Raw genomic sequence first — 13,322 nt, forward strand, 5'->3', positions numbered from 1 at the left:
CTATATCTCAACATTTCACAGACGGTGGTAAAAAAAAAAAAGATCCGGATCCAGGATCCAGTCCAGTTCTTTCTTGTTCCCTCTTCCTCTGTAGTCCAAGACTCAGTTGTGCACACAATTAACATAATAGATTTTTGGACGAAATATTCTCAACCCAAGATACACTTAGCTATTTGGTGAGAGCTTGCATTGATTTTTTTGTTGTTGCAATCTCTGTTTTACCAGTATTGTCAAATCCACAGTTAAACTAGAAGGACGCTCAGAGAGCAGACACCCCCACCAAGGCTAAGGCCATACCTCGCCTTGTTAAAGAAAGTGGAAAAAAAACTAAAACCCTCTCCACAAAATATTACGGAAATTGGGTCCGGTAGTTTTTGCAGCAATAAACACATCACGTCCTCGGCGGAGGATCGTTCTCCTGTAACAAACATCGGTGAGAGTTTTCATACGGCAGGTGAATCACGGAGAAAACTAAACTCCCAACCGAAGAGCAAACAGTCCATCGGCACCCTAACCCTGACCCCAGTTTGTCTTCTTGTGGCTTAACGGAGGAGCGCAAGGAGTTGCAGCCCTATTCCATGTCAACCCAACAGACTGTTGGTTAACAGAGGAGATACGACGAGGACAAATGAGGCACGGCTCAAATTTCATCGAGGAAAAGGTATGTTTTACATAGATTCACGGTTTTGAACATTACCATACATACCAGACATCATCCGAGAGAAACCCTTCGCTCATCCATCTGAGTGACGGGTGCGTAGGAAAAAAAGTAGTGGACCGAAAATGATCTGTCTCACTTGACCTTCATCAGGCAATTTATGACAGTGGAGCTAATGGAGGTCAAGCACAGAAATGTGTCGCAAATAAATAAATAAATCACTGCAAGCGAGACGGTGCGCGGGGAAATATTACCAAACAAACGAGACTTATCTCATCAAAAAACTATGCGGCAGCGGATTCCGAGGAAAAATACAATGACATGACTGAAGGAGACGAGGAGTTTAGCGCTGGTTTGAAGGACAGATGATGGCGGTCGGGCTGCTCTGTCTGGGGAGACCGGGTGGAAAGGAGACCGAGGAGAAGTCCGAACGCTGACGGGACACCAGACAGCAGCTCCGGCCCTCTGGCTCTCACAGAAGACGGACAGGGAGGGGAGGACAGCAGCGATGTGCGAGGACAGGACCAAGGACTGGACGGCGGGGTTGACGCACATCGTCCCCTCTGGCTCGCCGAGGGAACAGACAGCCACTTCGCGAGAGTCACCGAGTTCACATTTCAGAGGGACGGGGCCTTCATTTAAACCCAAGGACTGCAGGGCTCCGGCCTACATCAGGTGACATTTGCATAAAACGTCCCCCAAAAAAAATACCCGAGTGTGGGTGTGCGAAGGTCCGTCCTGTCGAACAGCTCGCTCGAAGTTCAGCGCGTCGCCGAGGCGGAACAACGTTGACCTTTGCGTTGCTTCCGGGCCTGACGACGCGCGAGACGAACCTCGCCGCCTTCCGCCGCCTTCCGCCGCCTTCCGCCACTCTCGCTCCCCCCGTTCCGCACGGCGGCACGGCAGGCGGCACGGCAGGCGGCCGCGCCCTGCCGCGCGTCCTTTTTCCACAGGCGGGAGGAGCCCAGCTTCACACAGGGACTAATCTCCAGTGACAACAAACGACTGCCTTCATTAGGAGGAGAATGCCTCTCTCCCAGGGTTTGTCCCTTTCAGACACAGGATGTCTCTGAGGTTTAATTATCGCGAAATTAATTCGCACACTTGTTTCCTGCGTGTCACTGTTTAATCTCCATCCTTTATGTGCGCCGCCTTCTGGCGCAGCCGTTAATCCGTCTCGGTTTTTTTGTTGGGCCGTTTACAGTCGAGGAGGACTGATGCTGGTGAGGAGCCATGACAGTTGGTCGGGGGGTAAACGGAGGTGCTCGACTTCATGTTGCCGACAGACAAAGACGGGAAGACAGGAAGCGGACAAGACTATAAGATAATGGGAGCAAGGACTGTACAGCTAGGAGTGTTGGAAACAAAGGAACAACATTATCAGAGGGTAAAGAGAGAAGGCCAGAAGCCGACGGACGTCAGTGATCACACACCATGATGGAACACAACACACCTGCTGTTCAATTTAAATGCTAAGCAGCGATGATCCTTATCCGTCTCCTTCTCACGCCTGATCTCTCCTTTGGTGGTCAACGCGCGGCTCAGGAGTGAATCAAACCCGAAGAGATGCAGTGAAGCATTTCAAATGGCGGCGGAGGGCCGAGAGGGCGCGCGTGGCCCGGCCGCTGTTTTCCGTCCGCTGCCGCTTCTCCGTAGAGAGGCCGACTGAGTCGCTGCACGTGTTGCTGCCACGGCGGACAAATAAGAACGGTATCGCGTCGTGACGTTGAAAACGAAACGTTGTAACGCGGAGTGCGGACAGAGAACGGATAGTTCTGAAAGTGAGGATGTGGCTCATTCACACGATTTGATAAAAATCTTCTTCTGCTGTTATTGCGCATAGGGATTTTAATAAAGTGCGCGGGGCTGCTGCAGTACTTTACTGCGGTGGCGTTGGAGAGATGTTCACAGATTCCGCCTTCATCCGGATCAATAACTAACATACAAAACTCCCTCCCAATCAGAGTAAGGTACGCAATGAGCTGAATTTTCACCGTGTGGATGTTACCAAGTCAGATCATCCAATTCAAATCATCCAGTATCTTGGCTTCTCTGGTGATATCGCTCTGCTCTCTTGCCTACAGAACCTATGCAAACTGTGTTTGTCTAGAAGAAGTGCACGGCTTGCAGAGCAGGGATGACTGCAAGCCGGAGACCCCTCAAGGAATCTGGTCACATTTTAATAGTCTTAAATAATGCCGAGAGACCAATGAATTATTTTTTTTCATTCGGGCATTTATTAGGATTTGTTGTTTTTTTTCAATAAAAACTTTTAAAGTACATCTTAGCTCAGATGTCTGCTAATAGATGTGAAACTAATGAGTTTTCATTCTCAGCTCAGCCTGATTAACATAATTCTAACAAAACAACACCAAAAAATATTATTTGACATAGACCTTTGTTTCCATGGAAACTGACTCTGACTGACTGAGATTAATTAATTTGTTTTGAGTCACTTAAAACAACATCACTTTTTCTCATTCTTCTATCTCTAAGTCTTTCCATACCTCTTCATGTCTCTCATCATCGATCCAAATCCATCCCTGTGATCCGTTAGTCTTTGGTTATTGTTTCATTTTCTCCTTGAATTAGTATTTTCTGCTTTGTCCTCCGAGACGACGGGATGAGTATCTAGCGTGGACAATGCTGCAATGTTGTCCCTGGTGTGTTACTGGAAGAAACCATTGATTTTACCATCGGAAAAATAAATACATTCAAAGACAGCAGATTCTCGACATGGATCAGATTTTACTTGACGAGCGATGCTCCGATCCAAGGGTTTTTCAAAGTGTTGACGCTGTTGGCCATTGTCGCTATGTATGGTATTCATCACCTAACTTCCTAAAGCCTTCGAGGTAGAAATCCTTTGTTATTCAAACAATTTCTACATAGTACATAGAGTTTTTCTTCTCTTGGTCCATGACCAATCCATTTTTTTCCCTCTGATTTCACAGAGAAAGAAAAACTGGCGACATATTTCTCCATGCCTCTCATGGCTTCTGTGCATATTTGACTTGAGTGTCAGTCAAGGTTCTTTGCGTACTCATTCATCACAGTATTGAGCACGAAGGGTTTACAAAGAATAGACCAAGCTCCTACAGCAAGCGGGATGCCACCTAGGAAGTACACTTCTTTACGTCTTGTTTCCAGGCAGGATTCTGTAGGCAGCAGTCACAGCGCACTAAAAGGTCATACCCTACCCACCCTCCTCCCGATTGTCACAGCAGTCCGTTTCCTCTGGTACCGAGTCAGATCGGCATTGTCAGGTCGACACTTTGCCCCGCCATGTGCCGCCTGTGCCTGTCTTGTATCTCACCTTTGGGACAGATTCTGGCTCTTTGCTCCCCCACTGTTCTCATTCTGGCCTCCCCCTGCTGCGACAGGCTGCTCCTTGTCCTTCGCCGTAGCCAGAGGTTGTTAAAACCAGTCAGCTGCTGCCATGGGAATCTTCTTGCCAACCACCTGAGTAACCTCTGGCAGTGTGTGTGTGTGTGTCTGTGTAGGTGTGTGACCTTGGCAGTGGATGGTGTTGTGTCGCTCTCTCTTGGCCTGCCGCCTGCCGTGTCTCTCTTAACCTCTTTGTGGGTCACATCCACTCCCGGGGCGTCTCCCGACTCCTGCCAGCGTGACGCGTGGCATTAAAACTACAGCCCCCGAGGTCAACGCAACCCGTGGAGAGTGAACCTTGAGACGCGCAGGCCACGGACCTGTCGCCGTGTCTAATGCTTGCTTTCAATTTAATGCAGTGACACATTTACCGGAGACGGGGAAGCATTTAGTTCCCTGCAGAAGAGACAAATCGTGATATGGAGAAGTCAAAAAAAAAGTAACGTGGCAGTTTGAGCGGCGGAATCAAAGTCGCTATAAAAGATAAACACGCGGAAAATAGCTGAGGTTCATGAATCTCGGTTCACTGTGTAGTGGCAGAAGAATCATTTCATCAATCGCTGCTAATAAAATAACACAATTTACATTACTGAAAGACACAAGGCTACAGAGAACTGAACCAGCAGCAGCACAGCACAGTGTTGGGTTTTCCAGAAGTTTTCCAAATTCCAATTCATCAATCCACGTATTGGAAGGCCAGCGGCTCTCATCAGACAGCAGTGTACGCGACTCATTTCCTGTGGCAATCAATGGCTACGGTTAAATCAAATGGCCGCAGGTTGATGGCTTCAGCGGGGCTCAGTGCGCCGCTGTAGATCGGCTTCGGACCGTAAAGACAAGCGAGTGTGCCCATCGTCCCGGACATTATCTCTGTTAGGGTGCTCCGGTTGACGGGCATCTTAGCGGAGATAAAAAAGTCGAGGACCGGTGACAAATGTGCTTTTCGATTCCGCGCCAATTGTAACAGTGCTGCCGAAAGACAAGCCTGACTAGGAACCACAGCCAGAGGAGGAGAAAAACAGGAAGGAGTTCTTCAGTCTTAGTCAAGTGGCAACCAACTGTGACGTCACCATTTTGAAGCCTTGACTGGCGCCATGTTGGGTTTTTTGCTCCTCTGTAGCCCAAAAGTCAGACCTGAGATGACCTCACTTGTTCAACCCATGTAAAAAGCACAGCGCCTGAACATGTTTTACTGAATCCATAGTTTACTTTGAGATGCCTGCCGATCCTCCATTCCATCGCGATCTACCTCTGCAATGTGCTGCTATAGGAAAACATGTGGGATACGGCCCCTCTGCAGCAAGACTAACAGAGACTCAAAGCCGCTAGAGAGGGGAATCGGTTTGCATAAGCATGCCATCAGATGTCTATTATGTTGCCGAGGGCCCGGCACAAAGGAGAGGTGAATCTGGACATTGCGATGATTAAAAACCTTACCGGCGTCAGGTGAGTTGAGCCACGCTCAGCATGTCTGACACATAAACTGCCCGTCAGCGAGGTATTAAATTCCTTGGGCGTCTTCGGCAGCTGAGATTCCATCTCGAGAGTAGTGTAGTTCATTTCATGCATGGGTAAACTCGTGCTTGAAAAAGGAAAGTTAAGATTGCTGCGTTCGGCACCCGTTCTGCTCTCGGCATCACAAACAAGGTTGAGTATTGTGAGTGAGTCCAATGCACTCGGACAATAAGGTCTGGGGAGTTTATGTGGTATTTAAACTTGTGACACACCTAAAAACCCTGCTATAATATCCAATATTGTCGCAAGGCCAACACGGTAAAGTCATCTAATTTCCATTCCACTAAACTGCGGGTGTTTCCGATTGTCTGATGTTTCTTTGGTGGATTACCATATAAATAACTGCGACTGCTTATCGGCGCTCGGTTTTAAAAAGCCTATGGTCAGAAAAGGAGAAAGAACACCGGAGAGAGTATAGTATATCTGGCTCTCATTAAAGCGCAACGATAACTTATAATTATCTCCATCTCATTAGACGGTCTCCTCTTTTTCTTCATCTCTTGCTTCGCCTCTGACCTCATCTCCTCACATCCCTCCGGGGGCCTAAACACAACCAAATAATCCTGGCGAAGGACTTTGAGGAGTCACCTCAGTAAATCATTCTCTGGATACAACCTGGGAGACCGGACAACCTTGATGAACAGAGAGTGATATGTATGGAGAGAGAGAGAGAGAGAGAGAGACGGGGCACTGACGGAACTGTGGTACGGATCGGGATGCGGAACGGAAATAACAGATGACAAACGCGTCCTTGTTGCTCTCCGCGATCAACATACATCCCCTCGTCCAGCAAATTCATAAATCTCTCGCCTCTGACCCAGATCTGCTCAAAACCTCTTCCTCATTTACCTATGGCGACGCAAACCGGTCACCTCAACATCTCTGTCATCAGTTTTCTCGTAACAGCTCATCCTCAGTTTTCTACAGTTTTCTACAGTTTTCATATTTTCAATATTTGTATATTATAACTTCTTCCAAATAGACAAATACTGAGAAACAAACCCCTTGGGATTCCTGGGATTTCACATTTCTGAGAATGGGCCGCACATAAGAAGCGGCGTTAATATATCAGGGGGGCTCTGTGTGTGGTAAGCTCTGCCTTTAGAAGCGTCAGACAAACAGCTCAGTGTAAAGCTACGAAGCACAAACACAAATTCATTCAAGAGCGAGAAAATAAATCATTCATGTAGTCGGAGCTTTCCGACTGATCTCTACATTCTCTAGGTTTCCCGTGCTGTGTGTCAGTGTCTCCTAGACTTTCTCGTGAATCACTTTCTCTCAAGTCAGCAGGTGGTTCGTATTGGTCACATGATCTTTGTAAAGTAATGAACATGGCTGCGACACGACACGAACAGCGACTGCAGGTATCCAATTAGTTACAAGTTTGCTTTCCGAACCTTACGGCTAGTCACTCCCTTTCTCACTCACTCGCTCCGTCTGCCAATTACCAGAACGAGGAGGCAACAACTCATTCACCCGACCCACAAACACGCCTGGGAACAAGCGCGTGGTCATTCTTGTGAGGACGTCCTGATCTCGCACCGCTCGGTGAATGGGTGTCTAGACTCTTCAGCTATAGACTCATTCTTCTGTCTTCACAGGTTTACAGCTGCACCACATCTCCACGTTTGGATGCCACTCGTCCACAGGAACTCAATGACATTTCTTTTGTGCCCCGGTGCGGAGTTTGACCTTCTCTCGAGCCGGAGATTTACCAAGGATATTAAATGCCTTCACTAAGAATATCAACGTGTTTCAATTGTGAAGCACCCAGAACGGGACTCATTTTTATACAAACAGCGACTAAGTTAAAGCGGATATAGATAACTTTGTGGCTTAAACTCGTCGTAATGATGTTAAATCTGATTGCACAGCGTAATGTCAATAGAAAAAAAAGGAGCCTCGTTTTCACTGCGTTATTGTCTTGGACACCCGGGGTGCGTTTTTTTTTTTTTTCCCTGAAAAGTGACGACTTGATTTACGGCACAAAGGAACTTCGTCACCCAACGCGTGACCGAAACAAGGAAGAGAATAGTACGTTCCCAAGGTATCCATCCCCCGGTGATGGAAATGGCAGATGGTGGAACGGCCCAAATTAACATGAACAATTCCATCTCGCAAGAGAAAAAGGATCCTGTTGACAGAGGAACAAACGCGGGTGAAGAAGGAGTGGGATAGAAAAAGAGATGCAAACAAGAGTGAACCTCCTCGGATGGACGTTCACTCCTTGTCGGGAGAGCTCCGGGACTTGAGAGGCTTCAAAAACGACACGTAGTCCGTTTTCTCTCTACTAAATCAGTAAGTAACGCACATCAGCAGATGTATTAATACTTCCGGATGTTTGACTCGAGGTTTTTTGTTCAAATTGGGATTTTTAAGGTTTATTTTCCGCTTTGGACAGTAGCCACGCTGCTGGCCATGAGCTAGCCATGATGAAGTCAACGCGAGGAGCCAGAAAACGAAGTAGGACCTTCAGCGGACATACTTCTGTCTTCTCCTCCGTTGCCTCCAAAGTGCTGTTGACAAAAGTACCTGCGTCCTTACCGGCGTCTCGCTACTGCGGCGTCTTCACGGCAGTGACCAAAGAATAGTACCACCTGGAACCACTAGGGGGCACAGTTCACCGTTGCCCCTTTAATGCAGTAAGGCTAAAATAACTGGAAAATACAACTGAAAGTCTTACCCTTCACAACAGACAAACCATCACCATGATGTCTCCATTCACCCAAGTTGTCTGTTGCCTCTTTAATTCGCTGATTTACAGATTTGCGATATTCCAAACAACACTCGCCCGGATCGTGGGACAACACTTCATATTTCCAGTCAGAATATTCGTACCACATTAGTCAGTGTGCATACTGCGGAGCTCAGAGCAGCTTTCCGCACGCCAGTGGAGTGGATCATTGTGACGAGCGGCTCTGACACATCTTCCCCCAGCAACTCACTCAAGTTGATTTACCGAGGAGAGAGATTTCATATTCCTCTTCATCTTCCGTGCTCTCTGAATATATATATATATATATTTTTTGAAGTGCCCTGCGCCGCATTTGATCTACGAAAATGTGATTTATGAATAGGGATTGATTAAAACTGGCTTGTATTTCAAAAGGGAGTCTGAATAAAAAGGGGCCGAGCAGATGGGTGGGGGGGGGGGGTGCCGAACATTTACGTGCATGGCTCCGGATTACCGGTGAGTGAATGGACTCTCTGTGGAGCCGCTGCATAATCATATCAGTGCTCAGTCCACAGCAGAGCGCCCTCAAAATTCACTGCACGCCGAACAATGCAGATACACGCGGATCTAGTCAGGGATGACTTTCAAATGATTAGAATGACAATATTGATTCAAAACAAACAAAAAAAGCCCACAATAAAAAATGCTAATTAGGTTACCAATGAGGAGTTTTTACAAAACATCCAACCGTAGAATCTAAATGTCAGGCCGAATAATGCCGAGAGTGATTATTGTGTCTTGTCTGTATCTGAATATTCATCAGGTCACTTTTTGCACTTTGGGCAGTTGGTAAATTAATCAACCTTTCGAATTCCAGGTTTCTTTTTCTTTTTTTTTCGTGCATTTTCCCCCGACTGCCATTATTTCTCATCGGATTAGTGCAGCAATAGTTCACCACCGCGCGCCCACTGGGCCGCGGAGGCTCGATGGACCGGGGCCGAGACCACATCGATTTGCAGTCACATGTTTAGCGTCGCATTAGCGCGAGTGGAAACACTGTGCTGCTGGAAAATAAAGCTCTTACTTTAATCAGGGTTAGATGCCGCCACCGCAGTTAATTATCAGAAGGCGGACGGCGAAGTAGAGTCAGAAGTTTCCTTAAATCGGAGAACAACTTTGTCTTTATCTTCGGATCAATGGAAACAGTTTAAGCGTATAGATTGGAGACTTAAAAGTTAATATAATATTTAACCACAGCGCTAATCTCCGCTCTCCTCAGATCCTCGCAGAGCCAAATCTATTTAACATCCTATTATAGGATATGATTCACTATGAGAGGCACCTTAGTCACAACTCGGTGTCTGAAATGAATATTAAACACAAAGCAGAGGCAAAGTGGTGAAAACAAAATGGAAGTGTAGGGACATTTACATGCAGATTTACAGCCGTGGAGCTTGTTCACAGCTCAGTCTGCTCTACGGGTCAAGTTGTATTTCGCTGACGAGTAGGGGAATACATTTGGCTGAACGTTATTTCTAAATATATAAAGATGTAAATGTAGAATTTGAATCCTGCTATGAAAAAATGACTGCAGGGGAAAATGAGTGAGAAAAGTCTTCAGCGAACGTTTGCAACCACGACTACAGAACGCTCATGGAGACCGACTTATTTTCCCTCGCGTCTCCATATATTTTGTCTTTAATTTTCTGCGAGTAATTCCAAATATTTCGCAGGCTGTCGGTTCTGTGTGTGCGCCAGAAAAAAATCATCTTTTTTTTTCCGGCGCAGCCCAGGCTCTGTAAATTGAAAACCAAAGAAAATGGTGCGGGCCGCACCACACACCACACACCACTGCCCGACACATTAAGAGACGTGCTAGCGACAGATGCTACGAAATCAACCACAAACAGTCTTTCTCTGCCCCTTTAACCGTTCTTTTTGTTGGGATTGTCGTACGTGCCGATTTCCATTTCAAAATGGGTGACAACTTCCTCGGGGGCTCTGAGAAAAAAGTATCTGCGTCCTCACCGGCGTCTTTGCGACAGTGACCAAAACAATAATACCAAGCGGAACCACTAGGGGCACAGAAGTTGCCGCTTGAAGTGAAGATCAAAATACGAGGACGTAGATGAGTAACGTAGATGATTAACTCAACATCACATGTCCTTTCGTTGGACCTTTATTTTTCTCACACAGCGGATGTGCAAAGCAGCTACTAATTAAAGCGACATACTGTCATTTGTCCTTATTAACGAAATGGAACCCCTCAGAGGAGGAAGTCTCCTGTTCCCTGATGAGGAGGGAAATGTGAAGATCAAAGCTTTAAAAAGGCAGCTGTTTGAAGAGCAGGGTTTTTCTGTTAAACCGCATAAAAAAAAGGAACTTCTGCTGGTTTTCATTTGCCGGGCACATGATTTGTTTTTCTCCAGATGCCAAGAAAAGTCTCTGCGTCACATCCCCTGACAGAAAAGGAACTGGCGGTGTACACCCACATGATATCGGGAAGCAGCAACGTTCGATGTGAAGTGGACAGAAGATGTTCAGGTTTCAATCACACACGAACGCTGTCGATCCATTTCATTTTGAATAAAAACACAGAAAGACCGGTGGAGTTATATGATACACGACCACCACGTCCTAATATGAATTACAGTACAGGCCATCACCTCATTGACATCTTGATGTTTCCGGCTGCTCTCCAGCTCCCTGAGGCTGATTTTTTTCTTTCTTTCTGACAGCTAAAAGATGTCAGACTCACTGAAGCACGACCTTTACAGCACATCAGCTTTTTAAAGCACGGACACCGACTCCAGTCATTAAATATCTCTTCACTTTCCGAGGACCTTCTGTGGCTGAAACACATGTTAAAGAACCCCTCCAGTCACGTTTTTAAGTATATAAAAATAATAGAATAGAATAGAAGAATGTGCGCGACAAGACGGCTAAGTGGCAACATCGGCGAGATTCGGCCAATAAAACTTTCACCGAACTGCTAATTTTAACGCTAACTGTCTGCTGACGCACCTGCCGTCCTCTCCTGGATGCTAACTGCTAATGCTAACGCCAACCGTCTGCTGACGCACCTGCCGTCCTCTCCTGGATGCTAACTGCTAATGCTAACGCCAACCGTCTGCTGACGCACCTGCCGTCCTCTCCTGGATGCTAACTGCTAATGCTAACGCCAACCGTCTGCTGACGCACCTGCCGTCCTCTCCTGGATGCTAACTGCTAATGCTAACTCCCACCGTCTGCTGACGCACCTGCCGTCCTCTCGTGGATGCTAACTGCTAATGCTAACGCCAACCGTCCGCTGACGCACCTGCCGTCCTCTCGTGGACGCACTGCCTCTGCGTGAACCGGAAGTTTCCGGTTTCTTTGCCTGACATTTTGCATATTCGACAGCGATCGTTTTTCTGAATTTGTGACGTGCCCAATCTAGCTTTGCCCCGGGATTCGTTTTGAATTTCAAAATGCACACAAGTGGCACACAAATCTCCTCCTCCGGGAGAGGAATGTGAAAACACGTCTGTTCTGTGCTCTGATACAAGTCCCCAGTCAATGTCAGACATGTTAGCGGGCAGAAACAGAAGATACGCACTTTGTCGAGTGGAGGGGGACTTTACAATCTGATCCAGCCAATGGAATACACAACAACCAGAGAAGAGTCGAAAGGTCCCTTATCGGACTGGGTTTTTTCCTAGAAAACTGGGGGATATCCTCTTTCCCGTATAGAGCTCGCAGGAGCCTCAGTCAAGTGTGATTCTGTGTTACAGACTCTTCCAACATGAGCCGCTGAGCCGTGGAAGATGGAGAAGACTGAAACGCAGCCCGGGAGGAGGAGGAGGAGGAGGAGGAGGAGGAGCAGGAGGCAAGAAGCAGCTGCCGAATCCTCCAGATGTAACGAAGCTCCGAGTGACAGACACTCTGCATCTGGGACACCCGACTGTTGATTATGCGAATGCGGGCGGATGATGTTTACTGACCAAGACGAAGTGTGTGTGTGTGTGTGTGTGTGTGTGTGTGGGGTGATCTGATGCAAGGAGGTGGGTTGTCTTGTTTTCTGGGAGTGACAGGGATCAGTGAACGGCGTCTGTCGGATGAGAAATTCTTTTTTTTTCTCTCTCTCTCTCTCTCTCTCTCTCTCGCCACTTTAAAATTCCGAAGAGGCAGAGGCAGCTCAACGTGAGCGGAATAAAAATACAATTTAAAAAAAGGGGGGGGGGGGTGCGTGGGCGAGAAAAAGTTCAGAGAAGTGAATAAAGAGACTTTACAGTGTGAAGTCGTAGTGAGAGTATGGATAAGTAGAGAGTTTATCACCGTCTGCTTCGCGGTATAGCAACTGAATTGAACATTTGTAGAAAGAAGAACAATGGACTTAGAAGTTGGCGAGCATCATTGACCGCTCATGTCCAATCCATTACAACTACATCTCCTATATGAACCCCTAATTGCACTTCATTCCATCACTCATCAGTTCGCTCTCTTCCTGTGCCCCGTCGTCTCCCTTCCCATCCTTCCTCCCCTTCTCATACCATCCCACACCCTCTCGCCCTTTCCGTCTCCCCCTCCTCCCCAGCTGGCACCTCGCACAAATCCAGGCAGCCTGCCAGCGTCAGGACCGTGTTAAAGCGAATCCAATATGCTCGGTCACGGCGGGCGCCGTTCCTAGGTATAGTGTGTTCCCGAGAGACAATTGATTCCACTCCCTGCTCCCCCCGCAGAAAATGGGCCAAGTCGGCTCCATTAGTCCGGCGGAAAGGGGATCGGTGGGGTCAGGAGGAGCGATTCGGACCCCCGAAGAAGGCTGGACGAGAGCCGATATGGGCTCAGAGGGGAAATGTGTGCGATTACTTGATTTGGGATTGGTGGGATTTTCCCTCCGTACATATGTCCAAGTCACGTTAGGGTCGTCTGCAGTGTTGCAGAACGACTCCAGAGCATCCGAGACGAGTGGATTCTCTTACACATGCATAGATCGTCTGTTGGCGGTCTCCGGGGACTTTGGTGAGCAGACATATAGAGCAGATGACTCCATAGCAAAATCAGAAATCAGAAGCGGGGGTGCAGTGCCCGCCTGATGACTGACCC

General features: G+C 47.5%; 1 protein-coding gene across 1 annotated transcript in view; it reads right to left on the minus strand.

The window, feature by feature from the left end:
* LOC118299476 (limbic system associated membrane protein) overlaps positions 1 to 13,322 on the minus strand; it is a 493,821-nt gene that overhangs the window by 479,510 nt on the left and 989 nt on the right. The window lies entirely within an intron of this gene.

This window comes from Scophthalmus maximus, chromosome 11 (assembly GCF_022379125.1).
Source record: "Scophthalmus maximus strain ysfricsl-2021 chromosome 11, ASM2237912v1, whole genome shotgun sequence".
NCBI classification, from domain to species: Eukaryota; Metazoa; Chordata; class Actinopteri; order Pleuronectiformes; family Scophthalmidae; genus Scophthalmus; species Scophthalmus maximus.